Source organism: Podarcis filfolensis (assembly GCF_964270895.1).
Source record: "Podarcis filfolensis genome assembly, chromosome: 10".
Classification (NCBI taxonomy): Eukaryota; Metazoa; Chordata; class Lepidosauria; order Squamata; family Lacertidae; genus Podarcis; species Podarcis filfolensis.
The window spans coordinates 24,963,839-24,984,554 of NC_139612.1; the positions used below are offsets into that span (position 1 = coordinate 24,963,839).

Genomic DNA, 20,716 nt, shown 5'->3' on the forward strand with positions numbered 1-20,716 from the left:
GCTATGGATATCAGTTTACAGAAAACTCCGATATGAGTGTTCATGAAATCTAGTTTGTGGCACAGGTCATCATCCAACAAATTTTGAACACTGCTTTGCAGAACCTGTCAACGTATGTTGTAGCAGGGTTGGTATCTGAAAGCAGCAGGGAGGTATAGAGTTGTCCTGTGCGCCTTGGGTACTTATCGAGTAGTGAGGAGATAAGGCTAATACGAATGTCTCTATAATATAGGAACTGGAGAAGCACATGCTCTATTGTTGAAAACACAGGCTGGCATTTTGATGAGAATGACATGTGTTGAAAAAACCTTGCATGGATGAGAAACATCAAATCCCCTGTTGAATTGAAGTTCTTTGAGGGTTGTTCAGAATGTAATGTTGCCCTTGGGTTGCGAAAGGATCTCTCTTCAACTCCACAGTTAGAGTCCTATGGAACTGATGCCTTGCAAAAAAAAAGGGCTGTAAGATTTAGCCTTTCAACACAAACCTCCTTCTGTGGCCTGAGTCACAGCAGCAGCACTTCACTGTGTCTTCTTTGAAGTGTTTTGTTTTGATGCCCTGCCCTGCCTACTCAGCCTTCTCTCAATTAGATTCTCATCTGAGCATCTTCTTCCTATTGCATTCTCTTTTTGGAGGATGACATTTTGTACCCTTCACATATAAGCATTACTAGAGAAGCCGATCCCACAGAAAAAAATGAAATCCTGAAGCATAATAATGTGCAATAAAAAGAAAATAATTCTAAACATATAAAATAGTTGGTCCAATTAAAATAATCTTCTCATTTGTATTAGACCACCTATTCTTTCATATGCTTAGAAGTGATTTTCGCCCCCTGAACATTATGCTTCAGAATGTGGTCTGAAAATTACCATGTTAAATGCTCAAGCCAGGATCACCAAGCTCATACAAAAACCCCCAGCAATGTATTGCAGCCATGGACTTTTTGTGCCTCTTTTGCTCCAGCTAATTTGGATATTTCTCAGTGCATTGTAATGGAAAAACACAGCACAACAACAACATCACTCACAGTCGTTGAAACTCACATGGCATAATGTTAGCTAACAAACTTCCTTTGGTCCAATAAGCATAAGCAACACAGTGTTAATGAAGTGTATGAAAGACAAATACACAATAAGCAAGGTTTGTAGGCTCTTTTTCAGCTTAATTCGTCATATTAATTTTCAATCTGACAAAATCAGCATCCAAACATATATATTAGACATGCAAATGAACTTCTAATTTTGTTATCCTGAACTACAGCAAGGTTAACAGAATTACATTAAGCCTTTTTACCACTGAAAGCAAGCGTGATATCTTTTTATGTTGTAATTTAGCAGATTTAACACCAAAAGCATTCAACCAGTTTTGTGCTTCGGTTCATTTTTATTTTGGCATCCACTATGTCAGGATCCATGGAAAGCAAGCTCCCTCTTTGTTTTGCACATATGCACAAAATGCTCTTGTAAAAATGAATGCTTGGTCATCAAGTTCATCAAGTACAACTCTGGTATACGGAATAAGAGTATACTGTAGACCAAATATCTCAATGCAACACATACTATAACTCAGAATAATGTGATCTTAAAGAATATGAATATACAGTCTCAGATCAATCTTGAAGAGATATATACAATCTTACATATTACTATTCAATGTCCCCGGGTTCAAGAGTGCAGATTCTCTGTGTTAAATCTTGTAGCTGAGAAACTGTGTACGGGAAGGACTCTGACAATGAGACAGCCAGGTAAAACTTTTGTTTCGTCACCCTTCTTCAGCTCAGTCCAAGTACACTGATGAACAGGCAACTTAATGCTCAACAATTAGGTCAGCTCCTGCCTTGTGTGGAGACATAGATGTCTCAAGGGACAATGAAACTGAATGGAAATAAAGGATTCTCAACTGTCCATGAAAGATTCCAAGACTGTAACTTGGATCACAATTGGCATTCACCTTATGAATAGTGCAAACATATACATATGTACTCAGAAGGAAGTCCCACTGGATTCAATGTGTTTACTCCTTGTAAGTGTGTTGCACATTTACATCCTACACTTAAAGCACTTTAACAGTCATGGCTCTCCTCCAAAGAATTCTGGGAGCTATAGTTAAGGGTGGTGAGAGTTTATAGGACACCCCTATTCCTCTCCCAGGATAGGAGCCAACTCCTAGGGGCTTCAGGGGCTTCAGCCCCCCCCCAAAAAAATTTGAGGGGACCAGGGGCCCCAAAGTTGATGAGCACTGCCATTCAAATGATGTGGGTACACCATGTCATGTGATTGGTTATGTGGGGCGGGGCTCACCTGCCCCCCCAATATTTTATTTGTTGGCGCCTCTGCCTCCCAGAGGTGTTTTACAAGAAATCCTTCCTCACAGTGAACCCTGGGAAATGTAGTTCTGTAAGGGGAACACAGGTTTCCGCACATCTCTCAACACACTTGACAAACTAGAACTCCCAGAATCAACAAAATAGAGCTCCCCAGAGTGGCTGGGACAACCCAGTCAGATGGGTTGTGTACAAGTATGTTGTTGTTGTTGTTGTTGCTAAACCATGACTATTTAAAGTGGTATCAAAGTACTTTAATTGTACAGTGGTACCTCGGGTTAAGAACCTAATTCGTTCTGGAGGTCTGTTCTTAACCTGAAACTGTTCTTAACCTGAGGTACCTCTTTAGCTAGTGGGGCCTCCCGCTGCCACCGTGCTGCCACCGTGCGATTTCTGTTCTCATCCTGTGGTAAAGTTCTTAACCTGAGGTACTATTTCTGGGTTAGCAGAGTCTGTAACCTGAAGCGTCTGTAAGCTGAAGTGTCTTTAACCTGAGGTACCACTGTATGATATCAATAAGGCCTGAGATGGACACTTTTCTGTCTCAGAATACTGCTTTAAACAGCTTGGCGTTTCTACAGGACTTGCATGGCGCCATTCAATTTGATCCACTTTCTGGACTTTGGTCATGAATGCCTCTTATCTTTCCTGAAAAAATGTGAGGAATAATGGATATTTGAGCGTGAGATTTGGGGTTGCAATAGAGTTGATCCTATGGCTGCTAAAAATCCTATTATAGCTGTCCGAATGTTGGAAGTTGTTAATCAGCTGAATAATGCTGGGTCAGCAGACATTAGGTAATAAAAGGGCAGGACGAGAACAGCCATAAGATTAGAACTAATAAAATCAGCTGCGTATAATTTACGAACAATAACTGAGGCTAGCTGTAATTGGTTTGTCATTTGTTATCGCTTCAAAATAAAATACATTCTTATTAGAAGACTCACTATTACAAGGCAGTTTCATCTGCCACACCTTGATTCATTGCATCGTTGGTTTCTTTTAAAAGCACAAACTTTTCCTGTGGAGGAATGCGGCAAATAAATTGATAGGGTAAAATGTACCACATGGATCATTTTTGCACAAACACGGATTTCATTCACTAATCTTTCTGGGGTGTATGTAGAATATTTGCAGCTGACTAAAATGTATCTCATTGTACAAGTCTGGACAGGTGCCTTAATAAAGAATATTGAAAGTACAACGTTGAAACATTATCTGGAAAAAGACAGGGGGAGAAACTACAGAATTCTCAGCCCTGATTATAGTATGATTCCTAACAACAGGGCTAGCCCAAGACATTTTGGTACCTGATGCAAACTGCAAAATTGTGTCCCCTACCCATAGCTGTCAACTTTTCCCTTTTCTTGCGAGGAATCCTATTCGGAATAAGGGAATTTCCCTTAAAAAAAGGGAAAAGTTGACAGCTATGCCCCTCCCCTCCCACCAGGAAAGAAGCACACACCTTCCAATGTTTCTCCAATGAAAATATGGACATCATATTCAACAACAACAACAACAACAACTTTATTATCTATACTCTGCCCATCTGACTGCGTTGAGCCAGCCACTTTGGGCAGCTTCCAACATATACAAAAACATAATAAAACATTAAACATTGGAAAAACTCTCCTATACAGGACTGCAGATATCTCCTAAAGGTTGTATAGTTACTTATCTCCTTGGCTCAGGGGGTCGCATCATTCCATACCCTCCTGATTTCTCCGATGAAAAAAGGGACATCCTAAGGAAGTAATGGGACATCCCAGGATCAAAGCAGAAAGCAGGATGGCTTCTGTAAATCAATAACTGTTCCTGGAACACTTGGAGGGTCTGGAAGTGCTGAGTGAAGATACATCAAGAACGGGGCGTGGGGCGGTGGGCAGAATAAGTAGCTACATCGGGAACCAGGGTAGAAGTAGACCAATGGCGGCACTGTCAGGGCTGCTGAGGAGCTGGCAGATCTGGCATCCAAGGAGCATACCGTAGCACCATGGCAGCAGCAGTGGGCAATGCATTCGTTTATTATTATTATTTTTTAATCATTTTCATTTTATAGTTAAAACAATGGCTAACAGGTAAAAGTAAAGGACCTCTGGATGGTTAAGTCCAGTCAAAGGCGACTATGGGGTTGCGGCACTCATCTCGCTTTCAGGCCGAGGGAGCTGGCGTTTGTCTACAGACAGCCTTCCGGGTCATGTGGTCAGCATGACTAAACCGCTTCTGGCACAATGGGACACTGTGACAGAAACCAGAGCGCATGGAAACGCCATTTACCTTCCCACCGCAGCGGTACCTATTTATCTACTTGCACTGGTGTGCTTTCAAACTGCTAGATTGGCAGGAGCTGGGACAGAGCAATGGGAACTCACCCCGTCATGGGGATTTGAACTGCCAACTTTATTGAAGCACTGGGCATACTTAGAAATGCATCTCTTTATAATGCTTGTGGCTTATAATGTGATCAGTACAATTTCTGTTTATTTCATGTACACTTTTAAAATAGAAGCTGACACTTTAAAGTAAAATTAGCTTGGTGCTTATATTTTTCTTTACTATTTCTTTCTGCATGCAAGGAATCTGAATTGTTGTTCCATAAAATGGCGAAATGTTCCCATTACATAAAGTTCCTGCAGAAAATACAAAACTAATTCAAAATGCAGCTTGAAACTAACGGTGCCCTAGTCTCCCCCCAATAGTTAAATACACACACACACATTTTTATTTTCACCAATTTTAGTTGTATAGTAACTTTGGTTTTAAATATTATTCATGGGAAATCAGGGGGTTTATCCGGTCAATAATTTTTCCACCCAATTCTTAGGGCTCCCAGAAGGCTTGCAGGTTCAAAGCCGGCATTTTGTTTTATTTCTTCTTATTCCTTTGGATTTTTATACCGACATTCCCATAGGCCCAAGCCAGTTTCCAGCATGCATAAAAGTAGATGTGCAATCTCAAAAACCGTGCCATAAAACCTCAAGATACAATATCCATAACACTTCCAATGTTAAATAAAAGGTTATCGAAATAAACCCTCACCCCCCAAATAAGCATATTCATGCTTTAACATAGCCACTTAAAAAAAAAAAAATCAACAGAAGTTGAAGGAGTCCCTGCACAGTGACAGTGAGTGCAACCAGTTCAGTTGCACTTGGTGCTGAACCTCAGGGGTACCCCTAGGGGTGTCACAACTATTACCTAGAATAGAGCGCAAGAGGCAGGGGGTGCTGAATTTTGGCATAACGCAGGGTGCTGCTGAAATTTCAGACCCCAAAGTCTGCCACTGCACTGAAGTCTGATGAATATCTATTGGCCTGGTTTGCCTACCCCTAAATAGGAATGCCGGAAGCTGTCTTCTATTCCACTGAGTCAGACCACTGGCCTATTCTCAGTCCACTTTACCCAGTGAGGACGCGGGTAGCGCTGTGGTCTAAAGCCGATCGGAAGGTCAGCGGTTCAAATCCTCACAACGGGGTGAGCTCCAGTCGCTCTGTCCTAGCTCCTGCCAACCTAACAGTTCAAAAGCACGCCAGTGCAAGTAGCTAAATAGGTACCATTGTAGCGGGAAGGTAAATGGTGTTTCCGTGCGCTCTGGTTTCTGTCATGGTGTCCCGTTGCGCCAGAAGCAGTTTAGTCATGCTGGCCACATGACCCGGAAAGCTGTCTGTGGGCAAACGGTGGCTCCCTCAGCCTGAAAGTGAGATGAGCGCCACAACCCCATAGTCGCCTTTGACTGGACTTAACTGTCCAGGGGTCCTTGACCTCTACCTTACTTTACTCAGTGACTCTCCAGAGGTTCAGACAGGGAACATGTCCAGCCCTACTTGGCAATGCTGAGGATGGAACCCAAGACCTTTTGCATTCAAAGGAGATGCTTTGCCCTTCCCCTATTTTTGACCCTGTCAGCTGCTAATCCATTGAATCAGATACGTTTCAGCAATCATATATGGCCATTTACCAATGGCCAACCCCAATCCCTTACTGTTGTTGCTGCTCAAAACATGTGGCAGCTCCTAATACAAGGTATTAGGAAGGTTGCGTAGGAAGTCACATGCTAGATTTCAAAAAATTGTTCAAAGCTTTTTTTTTATCGCTGCCCATCTGAGACTTTTACTGCTTCCTTGCTGTTACACAAAGGAATGTATAAGTCTAAATTAATCGGAATGGTATATTAGTTGAAGGAAAACGGGGGCACACTTGAGTCCATTTTAAAGTAAAGAATATGAATATGCAGCCTATTAGATGTATACCATAAGCATACACTTCCTATTCATGGTCATTATAGTGTGTGATCATTCTAATGAAAGAATATTTTTTTAAAAAACGAACCAACCTATAAATTGGTTAATGTGGCTAGTGCTAGATTTGTTCAGAATTATCAGTTCTGAGCATTTTCTCCAGGCAAAGTTAATTGCACCTTAATGCAAGAGTTAAAAATATGTGTGTTCATTTCAAATTATGTAAGTAATCTTAAACCACACAGTAGCTTTTATGGGGAATCAGTTTTTAATTATGCTAGATAAATGACTGCAATACTTCCTTGTTAAGAATTTCATTTTCTCAGATGGAAATCAAATTATATGTAAGGAACAATTTGTGATAAAAAGGAGCCCCTCAGCTTGCTAACATAAAATTTAGGTTCTTTGAATGCTTCTAATAACTGTTCTATATGAGAATTGTTATTCACAGAAATAACATATCTTTTTATGGCATGTTATGGCATTTAAAACATAACCAAGTTAATATATAAACCTTTATCTCAAACATTTATTATTTCAATAGAAAATGCTGTAGTCAAGGGAATATGCATCGCCCACAAATGTGATGCCCTTTCAGTTTACTGTAGACAATTAGGAACACAAGAAGCTATCTTATGCTAAGGGGTTATGCACTCCTCCACTTGCCCCACTGCTTCCCCTGGGGAAAACCCACAGTTTAGCACTGAATTGGAACAAATGGCAATTGGGTTTTCTGCAGATTACTATCTGTTTTGATTTAGTGCCACTCTGGGCAGCTCCCAACAAAATATTAAAAACACAATACAGCATCAACTAATAAAATCTTCCCTGATGTGTTCTTAAAGTCAAATAGTTGTCTATCTGTTTGACATCTGATGGGAGAGCATTCCACAGGGTGGGTGCGTACTACCAAGAAGGCGTTCTGCTTGGTTCCTATAGTTTCACATCTCACAGGGAGGGAACCACCAGAAGGCCCTCAGAGCTGGACCTCAGTGTCCGGGCTGAACAATGGAGGTGGAGATGCTCCTTCAGGTATACAGGTCTGAGGCTGTTTAGGGCTTTAAAGGTCACCAGAACTCTGCCCCTCTCATGCTTCCCACAGAACATCCAGGGTTTGGGTTGAAAGAGAGAGTGTCCATGGCAAGAGGGCATTGGTTTTCAGTTACATCATTCCCAGAACCTTACTTCTTTCGGCTCTAAGGTGGCCCTCAATTCTTTGTTTTCTTGTCCCCTTGCTGTGTCCATCACATACAGATGCAAGCAATATATTCCTGTGGAGAAAAGGCATCGGGGTGTGTGTGCAGTTTTCAGCAGTGAAATGGCTAAGTAGAAAAGGGGTTAAGGAGATTCATGTACATCTGCTCTTTGATCTTAGCATCTTCTCCGCAAAACTGTTTCCATTAAAAAAAAAAAAGTTGAATGTTACCAAACAAATGTGTGCAACATCCACTTTGGTCTGGAGAATGAGGTCTTGAGATGATGAGGATATTCACTGTAGCTGCTAAGAAACATCATACACTCCCCACTTTGTGTTATAGCTAAAGTGAAGGACCTGAAAATTGTGCTCAATGTTTAGAAACATCATCTGAGCTGGCTTTTACCAACAGGTTTGAAGCTAGAATGAAAGGTGGGGAGACTAACTGGATGTTTGTGTGGTCCTAACTTTGAAAGTTATGACATTGCCGAGTAAATGACACACCATGGAGCCTTTGAATGTGACAAGTTGGATCCTCATAACGGATGGTCCATGTTGCGCACAACCCCGGGACTCCCCCCAACTGGCCTGGAGATGGGGCTTTGCCCCGCTCTGGGATGGTGGTGCCACGATCACACCAATGGCTCTTAGCCAATTGTCATGGCAGGATGATTGGGAATTTATTATTTAAACGGCAGTGCAATGTAGGGAACCCCTCTTGTTTCGCGCTGCCAAACACACAGACACACAACCTGTTTTGGAACGGGGGCCGGGTAGGATTTTTTTCCAATGTGGCAGATTGGAAGTGGCCACTTGGTTTTTGCCTACCTCTTGGCAATTGTCACAACTTTGTAAGGTGTGGCAGTTAGGCATTGGTTTGGAGGAATGTGGAGTGGGGTGGTACAGCCATCACCTGCCCCTCCATTTGATAGGGTATTCCGTTAAAGGAATTCGGGGGTCTGGATCTCGTCTGAAGCCCAGGGGAGGGGCTAGGACCATGCCAGGACCCCTGGGAACCCCAGGGGTGAGCACCAGTCAATACCCATTGTTGGAGCTCCCTCTGCTGGTAGTTTGCCCTTTGCATCATTATTGATCTTTTGTTGCCGTCAGATGGCTGCGAGAATTTTAATGTTACAGCACCATTCCCATGTTAGGTACTTCCATTTCACAGCGCATATCCTAATGCATACTGTAACCATCATTTCATAGGTCACGATTACTTTAATTTAACACAATTTCTTAAAAATCAGGTTTCCCGCTCCTGTTGCAAACATATGTCCATTACTTCCTCATCGAGCCACTTCATCCTTCTTTCATCTCCTCATCAAATTCTTCTTTTGATGTCAGTCCATTCTCACAGATGACCTTTATTGTTTCCTTACATACAGCACCTTTGTTGCTTCTCATAAATACAAATTCCATGTCACTTGTGTAGTCCTTCATAAATGTTCTCAGACCTGGTGTACTGGGAGGGTTAATTGCTATCTTTCACCAACTTACATGCAGGCTACTGCTATGAATAACTCTCAGATAACATGTCCACTCTCCGCCATTAAAATTCCACTTTGGGGTTCTTCCTCAGCACACAGCTAAAAACAGATCCTCTTTTACAAATGCAGCTTCTTGCCAGATTTAATCTGCAACCATTTTCTTCTTTGCTCCATTACACTCCTGATCCAGTCCAAATATAATTTTAAATAAAGTCCATTCAACCTTGGTTGAGGGGGGAGGGCATAATAAAACATTGTTAAATTCTTTGTTGAGCATAAATCAGAAGCCTCCCCTCTCTCTTGTCCTCAGTGCCATCACTCCCTTCATTGGAAAATATTTTCAGAAAAACCCTGGTTGTCTGTATCCATGAGAAACCCTGAAAGTTGTGTTGAAAACAACTACACAAATTGTCTTCTGAATGTCAATTTTTGCAAAGCAGCCATAAAAAACCTCTTGCTTTCTATGTCTGGTGAATAAAATCATTTAATCTCATCTTGCTGCTTTCAGTAGAGTAGGCCCGAGATGGCTTTTTCTAGTAATTAAATACTGTCACTTTATTCTTTCCAGATGGGCTTTGGCAAGAGTCTAAGACTTCCCATTTGAAGATTAAAGGTCTCTGTTTCTTATGGAGTTACTATTTATTTGTCCTTTTAATCACAAATCTCACTTAAGTCTTCCTACAGAGGCAGCAATTTCATAATCCTTTATGATATGTCAGGTAATATTCATGAATGAGATTTCAGTTCCAAATGACTTACATTTCCTTTTCCTTTTCGAAAGCAACATTTCATTAATCCATTAAGTCTCAGGTAGACATTAGGATATGCTACTTAGCCCATGGGCAAATTCTGTCTTTGTGCAGGCAGTAATGAGAAATTAACTGTGTCTCTCCAGTGGTGGACATGGGCATACACTTCAGTACTTGACAGAAGGTGGGCAAAATCTCAAGCAGTTCTGCCAAGCACTTCAAGGAAGTCACTTCTCATGTATATCCCTGGAGCAACGAGTAATGCTTTCTGAACTAGGGACTACAATATCACAAACTATGATCTCATTTGTTCACCAACTTCTAAGAGCCTAATTTTATCCTTAAAATAAATCATTCTCATTAATGAAACCAAATGTTAGTACTGTAAAAGTATTTAAGGTACTTCTGCTTGTGTAGCTCATGGCTGAGATGCAATGCCAAACCATGATTTGCTTTTGTTATGTGAGCAAACCTCAGTTTGCATGCTTCCCTCTTTCGTCCTCCCCACACATTGTCCCAAATCCCTCTTCCTTAACAAACCATAGTTTTCTGTTACACTGAGCTAGGCAAATGGTGGTTTGTGCAAACCATATTTTGGCTGCAAAATGGTACTGAAAACTATGATCAAATCAGTGCCCAATTTATATATAGGCTAAGTAGGCTGAAGCCTAGGGGCTCTAAATCTAAGGGGCCTCGCCAGCCCACTCACTCCCCAGCGGGCAGTCTCCCCTCTCCCAAAATTGCAAACCCAAGACTTCATGCAAGGGCAGGGCAACTCAAGCCGAGCAACTATGAGACTCAGGGCTAGCCAGTGGGGCCCAATTTAAAGCAGTGGGGCACAACTTGAATTTTTTTGGGGGAGGGCAGTTCACAGCCAAAATCTGCAAAATCCTATAGATATAAATAAATCCATCTACACTGCCCTGGTGCGGGGGTCCCCTTAGGAGAGGCATGTGGGGCCCAATTTGGCCCAATTGTTCCAATTGCCTTACAGTCAGCCCTGATGAGACTGTGCAGACTGATGAGACCACCTTCACTCTGGCCAGGCCTTCAAGAATAATATTACAACTTCATTTTCCTAAAAAATAATGCTTATTCCACAAAAGGTATATATAGATATAGATATAGATATAGATGATATAGATATAGATATAGATATAGATATAGATATAGATATATAGATATATTCAGAAGGGAGCATAATCTTAAACTATGCAGCGTGAAATTGTCAGTGTAAGACACACATTGAATCCTAATATATGTTTATTTTGGCACAGTACAGGATGTAAATTAGTTGCTCTATAACACACATACACCAAACACATTTGTTTCGAGAGTTTGACAGCATTTCCCCGCATTGTGTCATTGGTTCAGAAGAAATAGCAATCAAACATACTCATCATTAAACAGACCAAAAAAAGGCTCAGTTTCACAGGCATGATATTACTTTAATATTCACTCTCACTTGATGACCGTGCACTTTATGGATGATAACTTCGCGTTTCTTAAATCCCCCCCACCCCCGGCAAGCATCTGTTTTGGGTTATAATTATACAATTAATGGATAACTCCAGGTACAAGGACACCTTGTCTGATTTTGCTTATGTCTATATTTTTCAAATTCAGGTTTAGGAATTTGCTATCTTTATAACATGCAGGAAAAAAATGGCTCCAGTTGTGCAATTAACTTTGCTATCAGTAATGGGACAAGCTGGTGCGCTAGCAACATCTGTGGTCCATAATTTTCAGTGAAGCAACAAAAGTTCAGACGTTTCATTGCATGGTTTTAAATTGTACATTATATATAATACTGAGCAGCAAAAAAAAAAAAAAAAGCAACTTGGTGAAAATAAAACTAAAGGATTTGTGTAAGCATTTCTGAAGACAGCATATTTCAACAGATTTGTCCCAATGCTTGTCTCCATATAGATATAAGAACTGATATACATAAGTCTGGTATGTTGCCTTGGCTGTCAAGTAAAAGCAACCAGAGTTAAATCAAACCCATTATCTTTTTATGCAGTATGGCAACCATTTATTTCACTTATGTGCAGGGGTGCCATAATACTTTGAAAAAGTATTGGGAGCAGGCAGGTAACCCCTCCCCGCATAATTGCTCATGTAATGTGGTGCATGCACACCATTTGAATGGCAATGCCTTTCAGCTGGGAGTGTCTCCCTCAAATATTTTATTGCAGGAGCGGAAGACCGCTTGGCCCCTAGGAGTTGTGCCAGGAAGATCAAATGAGAAGGCCACCTCAACTAAAACTCATGGAAACATATGGCAGGAAGTACAGGATTAAGGACTCAAGTTACTAGTCATACCTCAGGATAAATGTGCTTCAAGTTAAGTATTTTGGGTTGCGCTCCGCAGCGAACCAGAAGTAACAGAGCACGTTACTTCCGGGTTTCACCATGCGCACATGCGCAGACGGTCAAAATGACGTCACGCACATGTGCAGAAGTGGCTTCAGGATGCGAACGGGGCTCCGGAACGGATCCCATTCGTATCCCGAGGTACCACTGTATTGTCTCTCTTTTGCTTAGTTCTCAGTAGATGCAAGATTGTCTATTGCATTTTTTTTCCAACAAAATGAACATTTTTTAAAGAAAATAATTACCCTCATGATACGTGTCATTCTCTCATGATGTCTTTGCTTGTATGCAACATGAGTCACTTGTGAGTGGCCCACTGAGTCTTCTGCTTTCAGGAATTCTTTGATGGGCTCTCCTCCTTGCCTGATCAGTGCAACATTCACACTAAATTCATGTGGGACATACCCTGGGAACAACTGATTTGCCTGGCCATGCAGGGTTGTTGTTTTGCATGAGAGTCAAAGTGGCTAATCTCATAGAGGCAATGCAGACCACTTTTCTCAATAGTTTCAGTCAAAATATGGACCCAAAGGAAGGAAAACTGCACCAGCAGAGTGGGCTGCATTTGTAACAGGTAGACATTATGAGAGGACTGGGGAACCTTTTTCAGACTGAGAGCTGCATTGCATTCCGGGATCCACATGCCAGTGGTTTGGGAGCTCAGAAGCAAAAGTGGGTGGAGGAAAAAAACCAAAACCTTAATTTTATCTTGGTAGAAAAGCCTAGTTTTAACACTTGCTCTTACCCAACTCTTTGTCTTCCATTCAGGCGAGCTAAAAGAATTATCTGAGTTCAAGGACATAACGCAGTCAGACAAAAACACTCGAGGGTAAGGAGGAGGCCTGGGCTGGAGTAGAGGGTTTGGCATCAGTACATCCCCAAAGGCCCAATTCAGAGGCCTGGAGAGCGATATTTGCCCCCTGGGCCTAAGGTTTGCCACCCCTCCACTATGGGAGCAGAAGTCTTGACTTCTGTTTCACTTCTAAATGTGCTTCTCCCAGCAGTTTTTTTTTTTAAAAGCCACAGCTGACAGGATTCTTTTTAAACCACATATCACACAATATTTGTCTAGCGCAAACAACACATGTGGCAACATTGCACCTCACTTCCCACACCAGCACTTAGCAATGTGATCAATTAGCATTTAGACCTGACCTTCGTTGTTATCATTGCAGCAGCACCCCAGATGATTCCATTGCATTCAGTGTAGGTGTCCTTTCGTTTTTCTGCTAATCTGCAGAGTATACATTTTGATGGCAATCCTACATGTTGCAACTTCTTCAAAGGGCACAATTAAAAATGTGCCAGTAGCATGGAATATGGGCAGCAACAATGAATACAACAGGTGAAGTGGGAGGTTACTGTGGCCACAAAATTTCTTGGCAAGTTCCAAGTTTCAGACAACTTCTCTGCTCCTTTGATACCACATCCCAAAACACATGGTGGCAGGGGGGGCAACTTGAATAATTCCCCCCCCCCAATTTTTTAAATTGTTTTTTCCATTTTTTAAAAACAAACAAACATATAAACGAACAACATAAATCTCAACCGTATTTAAACCAAACTTTGTATCATTCTTAAGTGACTTCCTCATATCCCCCTGGTTGAATTTCAGTGTATAACATTTTAACTGTTTTCCAAAACCTGAATTCTTAAAAAATTGACTTAAACACTTAACATCTTTCTTTCTTTCCAATTTAGCATTAAACATATTAATTCATCACATTACATATCTAAATCCTAAGACTATCTGGTATTTGCAAGCTTTTTCAAATAATTTAACTTAACATATTTAACTAAATAGTCTTTTAATTTCGTCCATTCGACCTAATAATCCTCCTCCTTCTGATCACGGACTCTTCCAGTCAGGTCGGCCAGCTCTGAAAATTCCATCATCTTCAACTTGAATAAAATATTGTGGGGGCCCAGGTAAGCCCCACCCCACATAATCACATGATGCAGTGCACACAACCCATTTGAATGGGAATGCCCATCAACTTTGCGGGAGACCAGCCTCCTCTAATATTTTATTGTGGGGGCCGAAGCCTCCATGGCCCCTAGGAGTTGGGCCTACACATGCTGGTATAACATTGATAGGAGTGACAGAAATCTCATGCCCAACATAGTGTAGACCAATATAACGATCCAATCCTACAACTTAGTGTGGGGCGGAAATGGCAGTCCTTGAGCTGGGCTGAGGCCACGAAGTGACACCCCACAGGGGCTTTCCGTGCCCCTAGGATAGCATCAGGCTTTTCAAGTGTAAACCACCCTGAACGGCATCATGTTAAGAGTGCAGTCTCATGTGGGCCCAGGCCACTGCCTTCTGTGGGATGAACAAAGTTACTTTACATCCAGCTCACCATATCTGCTTCGTGACAGGTATGCTCTGAGCAATTGCTTTCTCTGTTCCCAGAACTGACACTTGCATAATGTCTCTAGTGGGAAACTGTAGGATCTTTGAGACCTCAGCCATATATATCAGAGCCAGGATACCTTTTATAGAACTGTTTTATATTTGTTTCTGAAACTTCCAAACAAAATTCAGAATGAGATGGGCTGTTGGATCCAACGGTTATTTTTAATTAAAAATAAAAATAAAAACACTGATGTATCTTGAATGGCAATGTACATCCTATTATTCTGCCAGCAGCTACCTTCACAAAGGTGGACAGTTTCTCTGTTCTATGGTGGCTTTTAAAGCAAGCTGATCTATTTTTCACCCTCAATCTTATGATCACTGAATGACCATTCAATGCCTTTCTCCCTACCTCTGAAATCTGAATTTCCATTGAAAAGATGATAAACTATGAACTAAAGTGCATATATATATATATATATATATATATATATATATATATATTGTCAGGGAACTGACATCGGACCCAGAGGTGGAGGCAAGGCTCCCAAGCGATGCTGGAGAAGGGCCCAGCAGGGAGAGAGGCAGCTCATCGGCTGGGGAAGGAAATCAGCGTAACACCAGGGATAAAGGGGGGCGGATGGGGGAATCGGAGAGGGGGCTCCAGGACTCCTCGCCGGAGACCAGCGGGGAGAGCACGGGTCCTCCGCTACCCACACCCACCCTGCGCAGAAGACTTCTGCGCAGGGAGAGTAGGCGTAGACTTGGCGTCAAAGAACTTCTTTGCTGGAAGAAGTTCAAGAAACGCCCACTGACGGATTCTGCTAGCGACTGAAGCAGCCACGAAGTGAAGGGCTGTCCAGACAGAAAAGGTTTAACCAGGCAACCTAGCCAGGAGTGGCAGCAACTTACGCACGAGCAACCCCTATAACCATTGCATATATATATATATATATATATATATATATATATATATATATAATCTCCTGTATAATGATTTGAAAATACAGTGAAGACCTAGCTAGTAGTAGTTTGATTTAGGCTTTGGATGTTGAATGATATCATCAGGCTACTTTTAAAATGGAGCTCCCAGAGGTATAAAAAAGAATAGATTAAAGTTAGTTGTATTTGGAAAGAGGGGGGAGGAGGATGAAAGACCAACCTCATGCCTGGCTGTGATAAGAACAGGAAGTATTCGTTTGAACAGAAGTGTTAAATGGCCGTATTGTGTGCTGTTCCTGATCTCCGATGAACTCATTGTGGTTATGAAAATAAAGATAAATGGTTATGATTCCCTTTGTTATACTTTGAAGAGAGCCATCAAAAGGATCATCCGTCATGAGGTTTGGTAGTTTTAAAGTTCATAATCGCTTGATAAGTGTGAACTAGGAAAAGCACTAGGAAATGACCACCATCTTAACAATAATTAAGTGTAGGGGGAAAGTTTATTTGAAGCTTACCTTTATTATGATCTGTCCCTCCCTTAATTCAGTGACTTTTAAATAACATTAAAGTGTTGGCTGTTTTACCAGAAGAATAACACAGCTGGCTATCAACTGATAAACCATAATGCAGAGTAATATATAGCTGAATGTTTTGGGTTGAGAACAAAATGTGAATATAAGCACTAAGCTATAACACTGTAAATCTCTGTGGGAGGGTGCATAGTGGAGATGCAGCCAATGGTCCCCTAGGGATTGGTGTGACATCGGCATCCACTATCAAGTAGAGCTGCAGGAGCTTAGAAAAACCTGCCTGGTGAGCAAAAGCTCTTTAGTAAAATCACATACTCCAAGCTATTAACTAAAAAGAGCCTAATTAAAGCTTCACGCTGTTCATCTTAAATATATCCAGCTGTTTCATATGTTACAGTATGTCAAAGTGGAGCATAAGCATATTTAAAAAATGAGAGCGTATAACATTTTTTGTTCAGTTTGTACCTTAGACCACCCATTCCCTCCAAAAGAGAACCCCACTTGGAAAATGTGCTGCAAATCACAGCACATGTACAGATATATTAATTCTGTAAAACTAAAAGCACGTTTAATTTTATTTTTTTAATACAAATTCTGCTTCTTTTTGAACTCCCTAACTAGTGCATTGCTAACCATCCCCTGTTGGGATGATCAGACTTTACCTGAGAAAAGATAATTGCCTTGATAATTCCCTTCCTTTTTCTCATACTGGTGAGCTCAAGAAAATGGAAATGAAAGCCCATTAAGACACTGATGTTGCCCATTGCTCAACCCACCTCTTAAACTGGATTGTAGAGTGATCCGTGAGGGAGCAGTAAGCATCCTAAATATCACTTAATATGGATTGTTTACTCTCCTGAACAACTTTTCACTGTGCCATCAAGGTACCTGGGTTTTCAGTGACAAAGCTGGCTCTAAGAGCAGCCACAAGCTATGAACCTGCTCTTTTGTGGGGCTGCAACCCTCTCCAGAGGGTTGAACCCTAATTCTCTGGACCAATTACAGATAGGTCTCTGGACCAAGGAAAATCTACTAGAGAAGCATACCCTCCAACATCTCTCTGATGAAAATAGAGATGTTCTAGTCTTCTTCTTCTTCTTCTTCTTCTTCTTCTTCTTCTTCTTCTTCTTCTTCTTCTTCTTCTTCCTCCTCCTCTGTTTATTTATACCCCATCCATCTTACTGGGTTGCCCGCCACCCTGGCTGTCTTCCAACATATATAAAAAAACATAATAAAACATTTAACATTAGAAAACTTCCCTATACAGGGATGCCTTCAGAGGTCTTCTAAAGGTTTTATAGTTACTTATCTCCTTAGCTCAGGGGTCACATAACTCCATACCCTCCAACATTCCTCCAAAGAAAATGTCCTAAGGAAAAGCAGGACATTCCAGGATCACATCAGAAACTGGGATGGCTTCTGTAAATCTGGGACTGTCCCTGGAAAAGGTCTGTGGATGTGAGAGACATTTTATTCAGTTCACATTTAAAGGCAACCTAATTCATACTTTCTGAAACAATACACATACTGAAAAACGGTCGTCTTCCAAGATGTACACTTCTCCAGATTTTGCACTGCATACCAAAATGTGGCTATTGAAGTATGTATAAAAATGAATTTATTAATGAAAATAATATACAACAAAATGCATGTATCAGGAAACATTTGCACTAAAATACAGATTAATTTCCATGAGGCTTTAAAAACCAATATCGAAATGTGGAAAACTGACCAGCTCACAGCTTTGTTTCTTGGAGACACACTCCCAGCAGATAGAAGGTTGGGGAACTTTGCATCTCAAATGGTAATGGTCTAACAATGCTGTAATTTTAATATACACAAAAGTCAGAATGCCCTCATTACAAAACATTAAATTTAATGTGCCCCGTTTTAGGTATTCTTTCATTTATTTCCTGTAGTTCCAAGGTTAGTAGAGGTCTTGGCATCTCCATGCCGCAAAGAGATACAGTTGTACTGCTAAATTGGTTTTATTGTCCTCTTTCACAATACATTTGCGTCTTTAAAAAGCACATAATTAGCTAAGGGATTTCATGTCTTCACTTTTAGGCAGAACAAGAAATAATAGGTTTTAGGGCAGAATTAATTCTACTGCATTCAGAATAAAGTGCATGCTATATGCATTAGCATGTTAAGGGGAATCACTGTTTTTGTCTTCTGAAAACAACAACGCTGTACAATTTAATCCTGAATAATTATTGGAGCTTTATGAGCCTTCATCATTGTCCAGCTTTTTATTTCTAATCTATATGAATGACCTGTCATCTCTACTCATCAGATCATTAGGAGAGATTTATACAGATTATGTGGTGATTTATTGTGAGTCTGTTAAAATCTCTGCATGCCGCTGGTGCCTTCATTTTAGGCATGGACAACATCAGTGATTTGCCCGAGTTAAATAATTTATCACAGGAAACAAAACAGAGATTGACAAACTGGGAACCTTAAAGTGAGTAAATTAATCTAAGAGAGATTTTGTAAATTTTCCATGCACTCACCTCTGCAGTGAAAAAATAATACTGTTGCACACTGCCCCATTCTCTGAGTGCTGCGAGATACCAGTGGTTTCAGGTGCTTAAAATGTGTTAGCTACCTGAAACTTATCTCTTCCTGGGCTAGGCTGGACTGCTGGAACCAGAGCACCCTGAAAGCCTACCCACTGAGCATGTGCCAATAGCTAACTTTAGGAAGAAAAGGGGGAAATAGTAGTTGCCACACTTTATGCTGGTAAATATGAACAATCTGAATTTCCAACACAAGGAATGACACCAGTGTGGGTTACTTGCTGGTGAGACAAAACCTCCTGAGTCTCATGCTTGCCTGTTAAAGCTAATATGCTTTAAACACTGCATCCTTTCACTTCCACTTTGTGGAAGGCAAGCCTGTGAAACATTAAAAACTAATTCAGTCTGTGGAGTGTCTTGCTGCATTGGAGTCCATGCATTTACAGATGACTCATAATTGTTGTATCATTCAGATTAGATGATTGAATTTCCCCCGGCTTGCTCCTTCCAACATATACAAGTGTCAGGCTTCGGTGAATCGGTTTCCTCCCCCGTGGCAGTAAATGAGAAGAGCAAACAAAAGGAACATCTTACCAGTTAGATTCTTTAATAATCACAGTGAGAGAGAAAAGAACACGTCTCCCTAGAAATGGCGGTGCTCCCAGTTAAGACTGCCCCCCCAGTCCCTATTAATCTACGTCATTCCTACATTTTGTAATCTGAGATTGTACCCTCTTTACTTTCTGTTCTAACACTCTCTGAGCTCTCCGTGTCTTTGGGGAAGGGGGGGGGTGAATGCTTTCCAGAGACAGTGAATCTGTTAACTCTCTCTCTCTCTCCCAGTGCTTCTTCCCCATCCAGTATTTCCCAGCTTCTGCCTTCTGAACTATGCCCCTCTGCAAACCACTGCTCCAAATCTATACTGTTCTCCTGCTCCTGGGGAGATTCAGGATCAGGGGGAGGGTCTGGCTCCCACCATTCTTCCTCAGAGCAGCCCTCCTCAGCCCGGTCCCTGACAACAAGTGAATACGTGACCAGTGTGAGAGGAAAGAGATTAGGTATTCTTACCTGTACAGCTGGCTTTGCGTAATTGCGTGCCTTGAAATACTCATGGTTGTATTCAGCCTCTGCAAAATTTTTCATTTTAATTAAATAACTTTCAAATACTCCAAAGCAGAAGCAAAAGGAGGTGACCTGGATATCTGGTTGGGTTAGATCCGTTGTGATGAACAATTTGTGCTGCGGTCAAAAGTACCTTATTTAATCCTACAGGATATATATATAAAAAAGCATCAACGGCAAGCACACCATCTCCAGGACACAATAACTCTGCTTGAATGCAAAGGTTTCTGAAATCTCTGCATTTATATTGAATAATTTTCCTCCTCTCTTCAATCATTAATTTTTTCTATCATTTCAGTAATATATGTACATGGACAGAGTACAGCAAATTTTATACATTCAGCATCACTATCTGTGGCGAAAATCTTTTTAAAATCCCAAGAATGGTCTGGTCTCTTTACTCTGCAAATATAGGCAGTGCTATTTTTCTAGAAAAAGAGGTGCTGGAATTCTCAATGAACACCTCCCTCGTTCTCTTAGAATAGCAACGGCACCCACCTTTGAGGTGCTAGAACTGAGTTTTGACAGGTTTCAGCTGAAAAAAGCCCTGAATATAGAAGCCTGGGCATAGTTTTACTGGTCCCCCCCCAATTTTGTAAGACATTAAGACCACACCGACAACATATGAATGAATGAATCTTTATTTGCGTCAGCCATCGGCCATAGCAATAAAATAACAACACCATATACAAAGAATAGAAATAAAAAGTCAGTTATATAAAATGCAATTTAGGGTTTTGAATCCATAGTCAAATAGTGGATCTTATTCTAATTGCCCCAGCTAAAAACCTTGCTTGTATCATGTTCTTTTGTCTACATGCATTTTGCTGGGTGATGGTTGGTCTTAATACTGCTGGCAGGAAA

General features: G+C 41.1%; 1 long non-coding RNA gene across 1 annotated transcript; it reads right to left on the bottom strand.

Moving 5' to 3' along the window:
• Positions 1-17,811: 17,811 nt before the first annotated feature.
• LOC310743210 lies at positions 17,812-19,996 on the bottom strand. The gene is made up of 2 exons (XR_014538884.1): positions 19,799-19,996; positions 17,812-18,029 (listed from the first exon to the last, which is right to left on the bottom strand). It is a non-coding gene; the product is annotated as an uncharacterized lncRNA (long non-coding RNA).
• Positions 19,997-20,716: the final 720 nt, after the last annotated feature.